At 47.0% G+C, this 17290-nt stretch overlaps 1 protein-coding gene across 9 annotated transcripts in view; it reads left to right on the forward strand.

Annotated features, from left to right (window-relative positions):
* Nucleotides 1-11569: 11569 nt before the first annotated feature.
* zc3h18 (zinc finger CCCH-type containing 18) overlaps nucleotides 11570-17290 on the forward strand; it is a 248786-nt gene continuing 243065 nt past the window's right edge. For 5 of the 9 annotated variants that reach the window (XR_015759908.1, XM_087995663.1, XM_087995669.1 and 2 more), the window contains exon 1: nucleotides 11570-11728. The gene's annotated coding sequence lies outside the window, so the exon portion shown is untranslated. Of the gene's footprint in view, nucleotides 11729-16902; nucleotides 17173-17290 lie in introns of all 9 variants that reach the window. The other 4 variants (XM_087995664.1, XM_087995666.1, XM_087995665.1 and 1 more) reach the window with 2 other exon arrangements.

The following is a 17290-nucleotide window of genomic DNA, read 5'->3' on the forward strand; positions in this document are numbered from 1 at the left end:
ATTCTCCTGCTCCTTGGATGCTGCCTGACCTGCTGCGCTTTTCCAGCAACACATTTTTCAGCTCTGAATTATGTAATTGTCTATCACCATTCATGACTGGATGTGGCAGGACTTCAAAGCTTAGATCTGCTTCATTGAAACCAGAGCAGCAGGTCACCAACTGGACGGATTGAGGGCAAGATAGAAGTTAGAACCAATAGGTCAGAAAGAAAGGGCAGACAGAGATCGATAAATGAGCATGATGGTACTAATGGGCTGAAGTGTGTTGATTTAAATGCAAGGAGTTTTATAGGTAAGGCAGATGAGCTTAGAGAAGAAAGTGAGGACTGCTGATGTTGGAGATCAGAGCTGAAAATGTGTTGCTGGAAAAGCGCAGCAGGTCAGGCAGCATCCAAGGAGCAGGAGAATCGACGTTTCGGGCATGAGCCCTTCTTCAGGAATGAGGAAAGGCTCATGCCCGAAACGCCGATTCTCCTGCTCCTTGGATGCTGCCTGACCAGATGAGCTGAGAGTCTGGTTCAGCACATGGGACTATGATGTTGTGGACATTACAGAGACTTGGTTGAGAGAGGGACCAGACTGGTTACTCAATTTTCCCAGGTTTCATTGTTTTAGATGAGATAGAGAAGGTAAAAGAAATGGAGAATGTCACATCTGCACTCAGATATACTGGAGGGCTCATCCATGGAGGCAATGTGGTTGGGGCTAAAAAATAAGATGGGTGCAATCATTCTGATAGAATTATACTGTAGGCCTCCTCCTCCCCACCGAACAGTCACCGAGACATTGAGGAACAAATATGCAGGCAAATTATGGAAAGGTGCAATAATAATAGAATGGCTGACTTTAATTTCCCAATACTGACTGTGCCTCCCTTCGAGCAAGAGGCTTAGATGGGGCAGAATTTGTTAGTGCATCCAAGTGGGTTTCTTGAAACAGTATGTCCACATTTGACACATGGGAGGTGTTTAAAGATCTGCTGTTCAGAGTTCAGGTCCAGCACGTTCCAATAAGAAGGAAGGACAAGATGGCAAGATAAGGGACTCTTGATTGTGCTGTGGTGGAAGGAAGTAGATGTGGGAGAGGAAGGAGATCAACCCTTTTTAGAAATCTCTGCTGTCACAACATCTCCATGTGGCAATCTGCAACTCATGAATTTTATTTACCATGATCTGCACATTCATTTAAATGCATTGTAACACAAATTTAGACTTTATAAAGTTTATTTTTATGTCACATCCCTCCTTAAAAAAGTGACAAAACTGTCTACAATGCTCTAGGTGTGGTTTCACTAATGCCTTGTCCAGCTGTAATGAGACTCTCTTTTATACCCCACCACCTTTGCAATAAAGGCTCACATTCTGTTTGCATTAATTATTCGCTATACTTACAGGCTAACCTTCATTGATTCAGGTACAAATACGTCTATCTGTATTGAGCACTCTGCAATCTTTGTCTACTTCATAGTATTCCTTTATAACTCTTCTTGCTAAAGTGGACAATCTTGCATTTCCCACATTATATTTCATTGGCCATATGTTGCATACTAAGAGAGTATGTATTTTAGTTGTAAACTGGAGTATGTAAAGAACTGTTTTAAAACCAAAGGATTGGTTTGAATAGTTTGAAAGATAGTAGCTTGATACTCCTTGTGAATGCAGTTTTTACAGGTGTGGGTCACAGCACAGTCTGCAGATAAGACCATAAGACATAGGAGTGGAAGTAAAGCCATTCGGCCCATCGAGTCCACTCCGCCATTCAATCATGGCTGATGGGCATTTCAACTCCACTTACCCGCATTCTCCCCATAGCCCTTAATTCCTTGTGACATCAAGAATTTATCAATTGAAGACATTTAGCGTCCCAGCCTCCACTGCACTTTTGCGGCAATGAATTCCACAGGCCCACCACTCTCTGGCTGAAGAAATGTCTCTGCATTTCTGTTCTGAATTTACCCCCTCTAATTCTAAGGCTCCTAGTCTACTCGCCTAACGGAAACAATTACCTTGCGTCCACCTTTTCCAAGCCATGTATTATCTTGTAAGTTTCTATTAGATCTCCCCTTAATCTTTTAAACTCCAATGAATACAATCCCAGGATCCTCAGCCGTTCCTCATATGTTAGATCTACCATTCCAGGGATCATCTGTGTGAAACTCCGCTGGACACGCTCCAGTGCCAGTATGTCCTTCCTGAGGTGTGGGGACCAAAACTGGACACAGTACTCCAAATGGGGCCTAACCAGAGCTTTATAAAGTCTCAGTAGCACAACGGTGCTTTTATATTCCAACCCTCTTGAAATGAATGACAACATTGCATTCGCTTTCTTAATCATGGACTCAACCTGCATGTTTACCTTGAAAGAATCCTTGACTAGCACTTCCAGATCCCTTTGTACTTTGGCTTTATGAATTTTCTCACCGTTTAGAAAGTAGTCCATGCACTTTTTTCCAAAGTGCAAGACCTCGCATTTGCTCACATTGAATTCCATCAGCCATTTTCTGGACCACTCTCCCAAACTGTCTAGATCCTTCTGCAGCCTCCCCACTTCCTCAGTACTACCTGCCTGTCCACCTAACTTCGTATCATCGGCAAACTTCGCTAGAATGTCCCCAGTCCCTTCATCCAGATCATTAATATATAACGTGAACAGCTGCGGCCCTAACACTGAACCCTGTGGGACACCGCTTGTCACCGGCTGCCATTCCGAAAAAGAACCTTTTATCCCAACTCCCTGCCTTCTGTCAGATAGCCAATCCTCAATCCATACCAGTAGCTCACCTCGAACACCATGGGCCTCACCTTACTCAGCAGCCTCCCGTGTGGCACCTTATCAAAGGCCTTTTGGAAGTCTACATAGACCTCATCCACTGGGTTTCCCTGGTCTAACCTACTTGTCACCTCTTCAAAGAATTCCAACAGGTTTGTCAGTCACGACCTCCCCTTACTAAATCCATGTTGACTTGTTCTAATCCGACCCTGCTCTTCCAAGAATTTAGAAACCTCATCCTTAATGATGGATTCTAGAATTTTACCAACAACCGAGGTTATGCTAATTGGCCTATAATTTTCCATCTTTTGTCTTGATCCTTTCTTGAACAAGGGGGTTACAACAGCGATCTTCCAATCATCCGGGACTTTCCCTGACTCCAGTGACTTTTGAAAGATCTCAACCAACGCCTCCGCTATTTCCTCAGCCACCTCCCTCAGAACTCTAGGATGGAGCCCATCGGGGCCAGGAGATTTATCAATTTTAAGATCTTTTAGCTTTTCTAGCACTTTCTCTTTTGTAATGGCAACCACACTCAACTCAGCCCCCTGACTCACTTTAATTTTTGGGATATTACTCATGTCTTCCACTGTGAAGACTGATGCAAAGTACTTATTAAGTTCTCCAGCTATTTCCTTATCTCCCATCACAAGGCTTCCAGCATCAGTTTGAAGTGGCCCAATGTCTACTTTTGCCTGTCGTTTGTTTCTTATGTATTGAAAGAAACTTTTACTATCATTTCTAATATTACTGGCTTGCCTACCTTCATATTTGATCCTCCCCTTCCTTATTTCTCTCTTTGTTATCCTCTGTTTGTTTTTGTAGCCTTCCCAATCTTCTGATTTCCCAGTGCTCTTGGCCACTTTATAGCATTGTCTTTAATACATTTCCTGACTTTCTTTGTCAGCCATGACTGTCTAATCCCTCCCCCGATAATCTTTCTTTTCTTGGGGATGAACCTCTGTACAGTGTCCTCAATTATACCCACAAACTCCTGCCATTTTTGTTCTACTGTCTTCCCTGTTAGGTTCTGCTTCCAGTCTATTTTCGTCAGTTCCTCTCTCATGCCCTCATAGTTACCTTTATTTAACTGTAACGCCATTACATCCGATTTTGCCTTCTCTCTTTCAAACTGCAGCCTGAACTCTACCATATTATGATCGTTGCTTCCTAAGTGTTCCCTTACTTTAAGAATTTTTTTTAATAAAGTCTGGTTCATTACATAGCACTAGGTCCAGAATAGCCTGCTCCCTTATGAGCTCCATGACAAGCTGTTCCAAAAAGCCATCCTGTAAGCATTCCATGAATTCCCTTTCTTTGGATCCACTGGCAACATTATTTACCCAGTCCACCTGCATATTGAAGTCCCCTATGATCACCGTGACCTTGCCTTTCTGACATGCCTTCTCTATTTCCCGGTACATGTTGCGCCCCTGGTCCTGACCACTGTTAGGAGGTCTGTGCATAACTCCCATGATGGTTTATTTGCCTTTGTGGTTCCTCAATTCCACCCACACAAAGTCCACATCATCCGACGCTATGTCATTCAGTGCCATAGATTTAATTTTGTTCTTAACTAACAAGGCAACCCCGCCCCCTCTGCCCACCTCCCTGTCTTTTTGATAAGTTGAAAACCCTTGGATGTTTAACTGCCAGTCCTGACCCCCCTGTAACCACGTCTCTGTGATGCCTACCACATCATAATCATTCACGATGATCTGTGCCATTAGTTCATCTGCTTTGTTACGAATGCTACGAGCATTTAGGTGAAGTGTCTTAATGCTAACTTTCTTGTCATTAGAGATATGGGAAGTCATAAGATGTCCTAAGTTATCCTTCCTTTTTGCTGCATTCCCTTCCTTTTGTCTGCCTCAAGTTTAAATCCGCCTGCACACATGCTATCCTGCTGCTTATCTTTCCATTTAACTCCATACTCCCTGTTGCTTTCACTTTCCCTTACCCCCAACTCAGAAGTTTAACTCAGATGAACTGGAGCCGACAGGTTATGTGTAGATGGAACTTTGGTTGGCAACAAGAAGTTAATTGGTCAATTGATGAGTGACCATCTGTTGATGACAGAGGTCTTCTCTCTGTCAACAACCATACGATTAGCTTGCAGGTAACGGAGACTGGGACTAAAATACAGAAAAGCCATTAGTTCTCAGCCCCCAGACAGCAGTTCTATCTCCAAATATGAAGAAAACCAACACGACATTAGGTTATTGTCCAACAGGTTTATTTGAAATCACAAGCTTTCGAAGTACTGCCCCTTCGTCAGGTGAAGACATTTGGACTATAACCTGGTGTTGCGTGACTTTTGACCTTGTCCACCCCAGTTCAAACTGGCACTTCCACATCATGAAGAGAATCCATCTACCTTTCCTTCAGTAGGTGCTATAAACTGTGACCTATTAATCAATAAGTTAGAGACCTTTCATTAAGTGAACCAGCTACCCTGCAAATCTTGCAAACCAGCAGAAACCTCTGGAGAAGGATAACCGATTAGCAAAATTCCGACCAGTATGAGAATCAATACTCTTGTGAACAGACACCACTGGAGTGTGTGCACGTTATTTGGGGGGGGGTGGCGGGTTAAGTGTATTTTAATTGGTAAGGCACAAATCTTAGAATTGTATGACCATGTCCCAAACCACATGGCAGTTCACAACAACTTTCCCCATGGGGCACTGTACAGTGCCACACTCCCTCACCATAAGAGACCCTCTACAGTGAAATGCCTCCCTACCAGAGTGGAATGTACAATAACCCACCTCTCCCCCCAACAATGGGACAATGTAGTGACCCCTCCACCTTCCCATGGGGCACTGTAGTGACATCCCCTGCCAATATAATACTGTACAGAGACCCGTTCCACCTTCCCATGCAACACTGTAGTGATTTGCCCCCCATTCCAATGGGACATTGTACAGTGACCTTCCCCTTTCCCATATGGCACTGAACAGTGACAATCCCTACTCTCCATCAGGCACTTTACAGAGATCCCTTTCCCCATGGCAGGTTGTACAGTGAACTCCCTGTCCATGCGTCATTGTACAGAGAAACCCCCTCCCCATAGGGCATTGTACAGATAACCTCCCTTGGACTGAGATCCCCCTCCTCATGGGGCGTTGTAGAGAACCTCTCTCCCTGAGAGGCACGGTACAGAAAACCCCCTCCAAATGGGGCATTGCAAGGGAGCCCCCTTGGGGTACTGTATGGTGAAAACACCTTTCCATGGGTAAAGCAGTGGATGTTGTCCACATGAGTTTTAGTAAAGCTTTCAACAAGGCCCCTCATGGTAGGCTCATCCAGAAGACTAAGATGCATGGGATCTATGGTGACTTGGCTGTGTGGATTCAGAATTGGCTTGTCTATATAGACGGCAGAGGGTAGAGGTGGAAATATATTTTTCAGGCTTTCGTGACTCTTAGTGATGTTCCGCAGGGACCTCTGCTGTTTGTGATATATATTAATCACTTGGATGAAAACATAGGTGGATGGGTTAGTAAGTTTGCAGATGATACAAAGATGGGTGGGGTTGTGCATCTGCAGACCTCACTTTCTCCCTGTGCATAGTGAAGAAGGTTGTCAAGAATACAGTGGGATATAAATCAGTTGGAGACACGAACGGATGAATGGCAGATGGAGTTTATTCCATGTGAGTGTGAGGTGCTGCATTTTGGGAGATCAACTGTTAAGGAAAAGTAAACAGTTAATGGCAGAACCCTGAACTGCATTAATGTTTAGAGGGATCTTGGGTTCATAGCTCCCTGAAAATGGCCCCACAAGTATCTAGAATCCCTACAGTGTGGAAACAGGCCCTTTGGCCCAACAAGTCCACACCAACCCTCCGACGAATAACCCACCCAGACCCATTCCCCTACCTTATGCACCTAACCCAAACATCCCTGAACACTATGGGCAATTTAGCATGGCCAATTCATCTGACCTGCGCATCTTTGGATTGTGGGAGGAAACCAAAGCACCTGGAGGAAACCCATGCAGACACGTGGAAATTATGCAACCTCCACACAGTTGCCAGAGGTTGGAATCAAATCCGGGCCCCTTGGACTGTGAGGCAGCAGTGCTAACCACTGCACCAACGTGCCACCCTAAGTATTGTGGGTGGTAAAGAAGGCATATGGCACGCTTACATTTATCGGTTGGGGCTTTGAGTACAAGAGGCAGGATATCACGTTGTAGCTTTGTAAGACTTTGGTTAGGTCATACTTAGAGTATTGTGTTTAATTCTGGTTTCACATTACAGGAAGAAGGTGCAGGAGAGGCTAGAAAACTTGGTTTGTTTTCTCTGGAGTGGTGGATGCTGAGGGGAGATTTAATAGAAGTCTATAAAATTAGATGCCCAGATGAGGCTGGAGTAGCAGAAAGCATAGGGGACTTTCAAAGAATAGAGGAGTATATAGATAGACTGAAAAATGTGTTGCTGGAAAAGCACAGCAGGTCAGGCAGCATCCAAGGAGCAGGAGAATCGACGTTTCGGGCATAAGCCCTTCTTCAGGAATCCCGAAACATCGATTCTCCTGCTCCTTGGATGCTGCCTGACCTACTGCGCTTTTCCAGCAACACATTTTTCAGCTCTGATCTCCAGCATCTGCAGTCCTCACTTTCTCCTATACAGATAGACTTAAGAGTTGGGCGGAGAAGTGGCAGATGGAGTTCAATCCAGGCAAATGTGAGCTGATGCATTTTGGGAAGTCTAATTCCAGAGCGAATTATACAGTAAGTGGACTCCTCCATCGTCAGACCACAGCGAAACGACGGTTGGAGGAAGAACGCCTCATCTTCCGGCTAGGAACCCTCCAACCACAAGGGATGAACTCGGATTTCACCAGTTTCCTCATTTCCCCTCCCCCCAGCCTGTCTCAGTCAAATCCATCAAATTCAGCACCGCCTTCCTAACCTGCAATCTTCTTCCCGACCTCTCCGCCCCCACCCCAGTCTGACCTATCACCCTCACCTTGACCTCTTTCCACCTATCACATTTCCAACGCCCCTCCCCCAAGTCCCTCCTCCCTATCTTTTATCTTAGCCTGCTGGACCAACTTTCCTCATTCCTGAAGAAGGGCTAATGCCCGAAACGTCGATTCTCCTGTTCCCTAGATGCTGCCTGACCTGCTGCGCTTCTCCAGCAACACATTTCCATCAGTAAACAGAAAAGCCTTGCGAAACGTTGATGAGCAGAGAGATCTGGGAGTTCAGGTCCATTGTACCCTGAAGGTTATTGCACAGGTGGATAGAGTGGTCAAGAAGGCATATGGTATGCTTGTCTTCATCGGACAGGGTATTGAGTATAAGAGCTGGCAGGTCATGTTAAAATTGTACAAGACATTGGTTCAGCCGCATTTAGAATACTGTGTACAGTTCTGGTCACCACATCACCAAAAGGATGTGGACGCTTTGGAGAGGGTGCAGAGAAGGTTTACGAGGATGTTGCCTGGTATGGAAGGTGCTAGCTATGAAGAGAGGTTGAGTAGGTTAGAATTGTTTTCATTAGAAAAAAAGAGATTGAGGGGGGACCTGATTGAGGTCTACAAAATCAGGGTAGATAGAGATAAGCTTTTTCCCAGGGTGAAGGATTCAATAAGGAGGTTAAGCTTTCAAGGTGAGAGGTGAAATGTTTAAGGGGAATACACGCGGCAAGTACTTTACATAGAGGGTGGTAGGTGCCTGGAACACGTTGCCAGCAGAGGTGGTAGAGGCAGGCATGGTAGATTCATTTAAGATCCGTCTGAACAGATGCATGAGTAGGTGGGAACGGGGGACACAGATGCTTAGGAATTGGGCGATAGGTTTAGACAGTGATTTGGATCAGCTCAGACTTGGAGGGCAGAAAGGCCTGTTCTTGGGCTGTAAATGTTCTTTGTTCTATGGGGTTGAGAGAATCTTTTTCCTAATGTCCAAATGTCTAATGCTAGGAAGCAGGCATTTAAGGTGAGAGGTGAATGTTCAAAGGAGATGCGAGGGGGACGTTTTTTTTTACAAGGAGAGTGATAGGAGTCTGGAATGCATTGCCAGGGGTGGAGGAGGCAGGTACGATAGGGGCGTTTAAGTGACTTTTAGGGATGTGGACCAAGGTCAGTAGTAAAGGATTAGTTTAATTTAGTGTCACGTTCAACACAACATAATGGGCCAAAGGCCTGTTCCATCAACTTCACCAACACATTCCACCCTCATCAACTTCACCAACACATTCCACCCTCATCAACTTCACCAACACATTCCACCCTGACATCAACTTCACCAACACATTCCACCCTGACATCAACTTCACCAACACATTCCACCCTGACCTTAAATTTACCTGGACCATCTCTGACACCTCCCTCCCCTTCCTGGACCTCTCCATCTCCATCAGTGACGACCGACTTGACACTGACATCTTCTACAAACCCACCGACTCCCACAGCTACCTGGATTACACCTCTTCCCACCCTACCTCTTGCAAAAATGCCATCCCGTATTCCCAATTCCTCCGCCTCCGCCGTATCTGCTCCCAGGAGGAGCGGTTCCACCATAGAACACACCAGATGGCCTCCTTCTTTAGAGACCGCAATTTCCCTTCCCACGTGGTTAAAGATGCCCTCCAACGCATCTCATCCACATCCCGCACCTCCGCCCTCAGACCCAACCCCTCCAACCGCAACAAGGACAGAACGCCCCTGGTGCTCACCTTCCACCCTACCAACCTTCGCATAAACCAAATCATCCGCCGACATTTCCGCCACCTCCAAACAGACCCCACCACCAGGGATATATTTCCCTCCCCACCCCTCTCCGCCTTCCGCAAAGACCGTTCCCTCCGTGACTACCTGGTCAGGTCCACGCCCCCCTACGACCCACCCTCCCATCCTGGCACTTTCCCCTGCCACCGCAGGAACTGTAAAACCTGCGCCCACACCTCCTCCCTCACCTCCATCCAAGGCCCCAAAGGAGCTTTCCACATCCATCAAAGTTTTACCTGCACATCCACTAATATCATCTATTGTATCCGTTGCTCCCGATGCGGTCTCCTCTACATTGGGGAGACTGGACGCCTCCTAGCAGAGCGCTTTAGGGAACATCTCCGAGACACCCGCACCAATCAACCACATCGCCCAGTGGCTCAACATTTCAACTCCCCCTCCCACTCTGCCGAGGATATGGAGGTGCTGGGCCTCCTCCACCGCCGCTCCCTCACCACCAGACGCCTGGAGGAAGAACGCCTCATCTTCTGCCTCGGAACACTTCAACCCCAGGGCATCAATGTGGATTTTAACAGTTTCCTCATTTCCCCTTCCCCCACCTCATCCTAGCTTCTAACCTCCAGAAACTCGATCCCCTGACCTGTCCGGACTTGTCCGACCTGCCCAGCTCCTTTTCCACCTATCCACTCCACCCTCTCCTCCCTGACCTATCACCTTCATCTCCTTCCCCACTGACCTATTGTACTCCATGCCACTCTCTCCCACCCCCACCCTCCTCTAGCTTATCTCTCCACGCTTCAGGCTCTCTGCCTTTATTCCTGATGAAGGGCTTTTGCCCGAAACGTCGATTTTGCCTGTCCTCGGATGCTGCCTGAATTGCTGTGCTCTTCCAGCACCACTGATCCAGAACCTGTGCTGTACAGTTCTATGGGGCAATGTATAGCGATACCCCTACCCCATGGGTCATTATATATGGGACCTCTCTTTCTATAGGCACTGACAACAACCCCCTTCCCCCTTACCTCACATTCACTCGCAAGTCCTTGATTAACTCACTGAATGTGCCCAGTGGGCTGGTTGCAATGCCGGCCCCTGTTTGAATATTTTCCACTGACAACGATCAGTGGGCCCTCGGTGTGGGGGTCAGATGGGACCCCTGGGCCCGCGGTGTGGGGGGTCAGATGGGGCCCCTGGGCCCTCGGTGTGGGGGGTCAGATGGGCCCCCGGGCCCTCGGTGTGGGGGTCAGATGGGGCCCCCGGGCCCTCGGTGTGGGGGGTCAGATGGGACCCCCATGCCCTCGGTGTGGGGGGGTCAGATGGGGCCCTCGGTGTGGGGTGTCAGATGGGGCCCCCGAGCCCTCGGTGTGGGGGGGTCAGATGGGGCCCTCGGTGTGGGGGGTCAGATGGGGCCCCCATGCCCTCGGTGTGGGGTGGTCAGATGGGGCCCTCGGTGTGGGGGGTCAGATGGGGCCCCCATGCCCTCGGTGTGGGGGTGTCAGATGGGGCCCCCATGCCCTCGGTGTGGGGTGGTCAGATGGGGCCCTCGGTGTGGGGTGGTCAGATGGGGCCCCCGGGCCCTCGGTGTAGGGGGGTCAGATGGGGCCCTTGGTGTGGGGGGTCAGATGGGGCCCTCGGTGTGGGGGGTTAGATGGGGCCCCCGAGCCCTCGGTGTGGGGTGGTCAGATGGGGCCCTCGGTGTGGGGGGGTCAGATGGGGCCCCCATGCCCTCGGTGTGGGGGGGTCAGATGGGGCCCCCATGCCCTCGGTGTGGGGGGTCAGATGGGACCCTCGGTGTGGGGGGTCAGATGGGGCCCTCGGTGTGGGGGGGGTCAGATGGGGCCCCCATGCCCTCGGTGTGGGGGGTCAGATGGGACCCTCGGTGTGGGGGGGGTCAGATGGGGCCCTCGGTGTGGGGGGTCAGATGGGGCCCTCGGTGTGGGGGGTCAGATGGGGCCCCCGAGCCCTCGGTCCTGGTGGCCATTCGGCCCTCCTTTCCCTGGGTTAGTGTGGGGGAAGGGGCGTGTCCTGAGTGTGGGGGGGGTGGAACTCGCAGGTCAGCTGACTCCTCCCGGCCAATGGACGGGCGCTAATGGCGGAGCTGCCCGGCTCGCGCTCGCTCGCTGCAGCCTCGGGCCCGGCCTCGCGCTCTCGCCGTTCCCTCGCTCAGAGCGCTCCCCCGGCCCAGCCACAGCCCAGCCCGGCCCGGCCTGGCCCCGCTCGGCTCTTAGTGCCGCACATCGCCAACCGGAGCGCAGGTGAGTCCTCCCGGGGTGAGCGGGCGGGACAGCGGTGATCACCCCCTCCCCCTTCACACACAAATCACAGGCCTCGGCCTCTGACTGGCGGCGGCCCCACACTCGGCCCTTAGGCCTCGGGCTCCTCATGGGCGGGAAACAGGCGCAGAAAGTGCAGTTCCCGGAGTTGTCTTGATCCTGTCGGCGCTGCTGAAGAAAAGAGCGCTTCCCACGGCCGGGCTCCCGCTCCGCTCTGGGCAGCGGCGGTAAGAGCGAGCTCGGAGCCGGCGTTATTGCATCCGGAGCCTGAGGTTGTTGAGGCGGCCCTTCACCAAGCAGGCCCCTTTACCTTCACTCCGTCCTCCCCCGTGCCCGAGCCCGAGCCCGCGCTGACACACACGGCCTTGTGTGCAAACTGATCCCTGTAAATGTCTCTGATCTGCAGTAAGTGCATCCCAGTTAATGCCGTCCACCCCCGAGTTAAAAGGTCAGCTCTTCAGTGAGTCAAGTCCACAGATTTCAGTTTCTATTAATCCTGTTCGGATCGGATAATTTGGGAAACTTTACGAGGATCCCAAGGATACCTCGTTTGGAATGAAGAGTCCTTTTCGGAAAGTGAGCAAGTAAAGCAACAGGTCACAGGATCCTTCCTGTCTAAAGTCATTCACCCGGAAGATTCAAATTCACCAGAACCGTATATAAATTGCTTAATTTTGAAGCACAGGCATGTATTGGCGCAAAAAAAGTGAACATCGTTTTGGACTTATTTATAGATTCAGGATAATATCGGAAAAGGAGTTGGTCATTCAAGCAGGCTGCCCTGCCATTCAATGTAATCATGGCTGGTCGACCCTGAATGCCTTTTTCCTACCCCATCTCCGTAATCCTGTACATTCAAATCTAACAATCTCTTAAACATATTCAAAACTGACCCTGTACTGACTTCTGGGGTAGAGAATTCGAAAAGTTCACAACACTCTGTAAAAATAAATTCTCATTTTGGATCTAAATGGCATTCCCTTATTACTGGCCTTCCCTGATTTGCGTACTGGTTAAATGTACTGCTTGGTGTGCAATTGCCCTGTACAAACCAGGATGATCCAGGTTCAATTATCAGTTTGAGTTGAATACCTGTTCTCTTTTAGGTCAAGGTTGAGACATTTCAGTTAGCCATTAAAAAAACCTTAACTGGTGGGAAACATCAGCCAATGTTCTCATCATTGGCTAATCTGATAATTGACCACTGACTAATACTAGTGCTTGTCTAGAGAGAGAATCTGGCTCAACTATAATTCTACGCAATCAGACAGCCTTTCAGTATCAACTGTCTAGGTGTAAGCATTGAAAAGTGACAATTGGACAAGATGACAGAGGTAAACTGAAGAGAATAGAACGATTAACATCCAAGAGAGAAGACAATCCAGGGATTGGGGAAACAATAACATAACTGTCCTCTGCAAAACAACCTGCAACCAAATCAGTAATGTGACATCGAGCTTACTCACGTGGATATGTTAAATCTAGCAGTTGGTTCTGCAATCATGATTTATTGTTCATTCTGATTCCAAAACTATTGCAAGTTCCAAAGCTGAATTGATCTCTTGTCCAATAGAGTTGTCCCCTTGCCCAGAGTGAATGCCATAACTCTGCTTGTCCAACAGTGTTTGTCATCTGTGGAGCTCCTCTGCAATTATTGAGATACCTCAGAACTGTGCATCCTGATTTAAGATGATATCTGCTACCCAGAGAATAGTGTTTTTGAATTGCAGTGGAAACAGTGGACTTGTAGGGCAATAGATACAGAGGAACTAATGTATTATCATTTTGATGGACCCCACTTGATTGCATGTCTTGACATTGGAATCTTTTTGCCTATTTTTAGCAAAGCCCTATAGTTCTTGAGTAAAACGTGTTTGTTATTTCTAAATGATAGTGAGTTTTGAAAAGATTTGTAGTTCAGGTTGAGATTCTGGATGTGAGTGTAATTGCTGAACAGGAAGTTTCGGTTTCAGACATTTCGTCACATACTAGGTAGCATCATCAGTGACGAGAATATGTTGCTGGAAAAGCACAGCAGGTCAGGCAGCATCCGAGGAGCAGGGAAAGCAATGTTTTGGGCCGGAGCCCTTCATCAGAAATTCGGCCTGAAACGTCGATTTTCCTGATCCTCAGATGCTGCCTGACCTACTGTGCTTTTCCAGCATCACACTCTACTCTGATCTCCAGCGTCTGCAGACCTAACTTTCTCCTAACATCATCAGTGAGCCACCGGTGAAGCGCTGGCATTATGTCCTACTTTCTATTTACAGAGGAACCTCAATTATCTGAAGGACATGGGCAGGGAGTATTTCATTCTGTTAATTGAATGCTGGATAACGTGGTTTAACCAAGCACCGGGATCTTGCAATCTTGCCGGATAATCAAATGCCCGATAATCGAAGTTCCTCTGTACGTGTTTAGTTTTCTTTGCGTTGGTGAAGTCATTTCCACTTTTTTTTCTCAGAGGATGGTAGACGGTGTCTAACTCGATGTGTTTGTTGATAGAATTCCGGTTGGAATGCCATGCTTTTAGGAATTCTCGTGCGTGTCTCTGGCTTGTCCTAGGATGGATGTGTTGTTCCAGTCAAAGTGGCATCCTTCCTCATCTGTATATAAGGATACTAATGATAGTGGGTCATGTCTTTTTGTGGCTATTTGATGTTTATGAATCCTGGTGGCTAGTTTTCTGCCTGTTTGTCCAATGTAGTATTTAGTATAGTTTGCCAATTTCTCAACAACAAATCCGAACAAACAGACAAAACCTGCCCAGAAACCCTAACCACTTTACCCGGCATCAAAGACATCTCTGAAATGACCGTCAGACTACTCAGACCTCTTGGCATCATGGTAACCCACAAACCAACCAACACAGTTAAACAGCAACTAATGAGCTTAAAAGACCCAATGCAGACAAGCAATACGAACATCATCTACAAAATACCTTGCAAGGACTGTAATAAACACTACATTGGACAAATAGGCAGAAAACTAGCCACCAGAATTCATGAACATCAACTAGCCGCAAAAAGACGTGACCCACTGTCAATAGTATCTTTACATACAGACGAGGAAGGACACGATTTTGGGGGCAACATCTCCATCCTAGGATGGGCCAAACAGAGACATGCACGAGAATTCCTAGAAGCATAGCATTCCAGCTGGAACTCTATCAACAAGCACACTGATTTGGACAATATCTACCATCCACTGAGAAAAAGAACTGGAAATGACATCACCAACCCAAAGTAAACTAAACATAAAAAGAAAGCAGGACATAATACCAGCACTTTACCAGAGGCTCACTGATGATGTTACCTAGTATGGTGACAAAACATCTGAAACTGAACCTTCCACCTCAGCAAGCAAACACATCCATTTCTAAATGATCTCAAGTTAGACTGTACTGGGGTATTGTGGACTGTTGCAGATGTTGAATCTAGTTGAAATGTTTGAACTTTCTGTCCAAATTTGTGTAAATACTGGTACATTGTATATTTCTAATATACACTGTTATATGTATTAATCCAATGCATGTGATGATTCAAATAATTTGGATGTGTGTTAGGAAAGATAACTAATTTTTAAAAACATTTCCATTGAAATTGATAACTGCCAAAAGGATCAAAACAAAAGATGTGAACAAGGTACAGGAAAGTGGAGTTGAGGCTTGAAATCAGCCATGACCTCATTGAGACTATTCTGCCATTCATTGACCTGAATGGCCTACTTCTGCTGCTACATTTGTGGCTTTATCATCTACAGACTTCTTGGTTTAACATCAGTCAAAAGGAGGTTCCTAGACTTTGTTTTTCTCACGGAACAAATGATTTGGGCAAGTGTGAGCTGATTGAAGAGAACATAAGTTTTCTGAAAGGAAGAACTAAGTCTGATGAAGCTTGTTGAATTTTTTGAGACCGATGTTTGAATGGGAAATGCCTGTGGGTGTTGTTTATATTAACATCCTAATACAAGACATTGAAGCTGGAGCATTATGTTCAGTTTTGGACTTCATGCTTAAGGAAGAATGAAGGGGTTGAAGTGAAGGTTCACGAGATTAGTTTCTGAAATGTAAGAGTTGCGTTGTGAGTGTATATTTAAGTTTAAAGACAGTAGTATGTTAGGAGTCACAGTTAGATTTTGTAAATTGTAGTGGAAAGTTATGAAAGAATATTGTTTTAATGGGTGGACACATCTGTGCCAAATGGAGCTCAATGCAAGAGACCATCTGGTCATCCACTTGTGATTCTAGAAAGTTGACACAGGATGTTTTCTTATTGATGATAAACTAGAAATGTGAAGGGACGATGAGATTTTGATGCCTGGGTGCACAATTTGTTAAAAGCTAGAGCTCTGGTTTGAAAGGTAAACCAGAATGGCAAATAGGAATATAAGAAGTAGGCCATTCAGCTCATTGAGCCTGCTCTGCCAGTGAGATCCTGGCTGATCTGATCATCTTCGACTCCACTTTCTTGCCTTTTTCACCTGGATTGTTGACTTTTGTATTCCAGGCCATAAATGATAAAGGACCTGAAGTTATGCTTCTGTTGCCCACACTGTTTGGGTTACAGTGTTCAGCTGTAGGCACCACACCTCAGGAAAGTTCTATGAGCTTGGAGGAGCAATACTATAGTTTCACCCAAATGACACTAGAAACAGGTTTACTGTATGAAAACAGGTAGCATAGGCTTGCCATTAAAAGGTTGACGAATGATCTAATTGAGGAAACTGCTGCCCATGTCTTAACTTCCAAAAAAGTACTTGTATCCATCACCCCAATACTCACTCATCTACATTGGCTCCCGTGTAAGCAGTGCCTTCATGACAAAATTCTTAAGTCCATAAAATATAGGAGCAGAATTAGACCATTTGGTCCATCATGTCTGCTCTGCCATTTGATCATGGCTGATATACTCCTCACCCCCATTTTCCTGCCTTCTCCCCATAACCCTTCAACCCATTACTAATTTAAAATCTGTCTTAACTCCTCCTTAAATTTATTCACTATCCCAGCATCCATTGCACTTTGGGGTAGCGAATTCCAAAGATTCACAGCCCTTTGGGAGAAGTGATTTCTCCTCAACTCTGTTTTAAATTGTCTTTGTTTTCAGTTTCCGCTGTGACTTCCAATCTTTGTAATCCCCTCTAATCCTGTGTAGGATCATAGAATCCCGACAGTGTGGCAGCAGGCAATTCGGCCCATCAAGTTCACACCGACCCTCTGAAGAGCATCTCATCCAGATTCACACCCCCCACCCCCCTGCCCCACCCACCACAAACCATCCCTGAAACCCTACGTTTTCCATGGCTAATCCACCTAGCCTGCTCAATCCTGGACCTCAAGGGCAACATAGCATGGCCAATTGGCCTAATCTGCACATCTTTGAACTCTGAGAGGAAACTGGAGCACCCGGAGGAAACCCGTGCAGGTATGGGTAGAATTTGCAAATTTCACACAGATAGTCACATAGTCCTGGAATCAAAATGTGTTCAAGATGACTAAAGGATTTGATAGCAGTTAGAAAGGGAAAACAGGAACATTTCAGC

This window comes from Chiloscyllium plagiosum, unplaced genomic scaffold, assembly GCF_037043375.1.
Source record: "Chiloscyllium plagiosum isolate Xiang-an unplaced genomic scaffold, Cpla_swu_hap1 HiC_scaffold_17, whole genome shotgun sequence".
NCBI lineage: Eukaryota > Metazoa > Chordata > Chondrichthyes > Orectolobiformes > Hemiscylliidae > Chiloscyllium > Chiloscyllium plagiosum.